Raw genomic sequence first — 1,712 nt, 5'->3', positions numbered from 1 at the left:
GTCAGCAGTTCGAAACTACCAGCTGCTCCGCGGGAGAAAGATGAGGCTTTCTACTCCCGTAAAGATTTACACCCTTGGAAACCCTGTACAAGGTCACTATGGGTCGGAACCGACTCGACGGCACTTAACAACAACAACAACATAGTGTTTCTGAGGATCGGCTAGTGGGTTTGAACTGCCGACTTTATTAACAGTCCAGTGCTTATCTACAGCACCACACCAGAACTCCAGAACTACATTGTAGTTTTTGTTAAGTGCCATCAGGTCGTTCCAATTCATAGTGACCTTGTATAGGGTTTTTGAGGAGCGGCTGGTGAGTTTGAACTGCTGACCGTGCTATTCAAACTGATCTTACAGTTGAAAGCTTATACTTCAGCGCCACACCAGGACCCCAGAACTACATTAGTCAGGCCCAATTAAATTATCTTCTTACCTTAACAAGCAATACTATCACTGAAAAGAAAGAAGGAAGAATTATTTAGTAAAGTAGCCACTTGTCTATTCTGGCTTGTTTTTCATAATAAGTATGTGGGTTTAGTCTCTGAAGCAGGAGTGGAGGGCATCCAGCCCATGGACTGTAAAAGGTCTGCAAAATCATTTGGTCTGACCCTGCCAAGGCAACCTCAGTTCTAGCCATCACATTAGGGGTAAGTTAATTAAATGTCTGACCAAATATAGCAGACTCAATTTTAAGTGGATAGTTTGGTACTTAGGTACTTTGTTGAAAATCAGTAGGCTGTATGTGGATGGGTTAATTTTTGGATTCTCAATTCTGTTCCATTGATCAATGTATCTTTCATTTATACCAGTACCAGGCTGTTTTGACCACTGTAGTTGTGTAGTAAAATTTTAAATCAGGGAGCGAGAGGCTTCCCACCTTGTTCTTCTTAAGCAGTGCTTTGCTTCTCCTGGGTTTCTTTCCTTTCCATATAAAGTTTGTAATAGTTTCTTCCATCTCTTTGAAGAATGTCATTGGAATCTGGATTGGAATTGCATTATATGTGTAAATTGCTTTGGGCAGTATTGACATTTTTGCAAAATTAAGTCTTCCTATCCAGGAGCATGGTTTATTCTCTCATTTTTGTAATTCTCTTTTGGTTTCTTGTAGTAGTGTTCTGTAGTTTTCTTTGTGTAAGTCCTTTGTTTCTTTGGTTACATTTATTCCTAGATATTTCATCCATTGGGTGGCTATTGTAAATGGTATTGTTTTCCTAATATCCTTTTCAGCGCCGTTGTTATTGGTATAGAGGAATCCTACTGATTTTTGGATGTTGGTCTTATACCCTGCTACTTTATTGAATCCTCCATTGACGTGTAGTAGCTTTTTTACTGAGTCTTTGGGGTTTTCTACGTCTTTACATACTGTCTGCAAATAGAGAGAGTTTTACTTCCTCTTTGCCAATTTGGATGCCTTTGATTTCCCTATTTTGCCGTATAGCTCTGGCTAAGACTTCGAGCACAATATTGAATAGGAGTGGTGACAAAGGGCATCCTTGTCTGGTTCCTATTTGGGAGGGAAGGCTTTCAGCTTCTCTCCATTGAGAGTGATATAGCCTGTTGGTTTTGTATAAATGCTCTTGATTATGTTGAGGAATTTCCCTTCAGTTCCTAATTTGTTGAATGTTTTTATCAGGAATGGATGTTGGATTTTGTCAAATGCCTTTTCTGCTTCAATCAATATGATCATGTGTTTTTTTTTTTTTTTCTTTTTT

At 39.0% G+C, this 1,712-nt stretch overlaps 1 protein-coding gene across 1 annotated transcript in view; it reads left to right on the top strand.

Annotated features, from left to right (window-relative positions):
* HYDIN (HYDIN, axonemal central pair apparatus protein) overlaps nt 1-1,712 on the top strand; it is a 402,001-nt gene that overhangs the window by 2,983 nt on the left and 397,306 nt on the right. The gene's annotated exons all lie outside the window — the stretch shown is intronic.

The sequence above is a fragment of the Chrysochloris asiatica genome, unplaced genomic scaffold (genome assembly GCF_000296735.1).
Source record: "Chrysochloris asiatica unplaced genomic scaffold, ChrAsi1.0 scaffold00037, whole genome shotgun sequence".
NCBI classification, from domain to species: domain Eukaryota; kingdom Metazoa; phylum Chordata; class Mammalia; order Afrosoricida; family Chrysochloridae; genus Chrysochloris; species Chrysochloris asiatica.
Note: the sequence above shows the minus strand (reverse complement) of the source record. Positions and strands in the feature narration are given on the sequence as shown.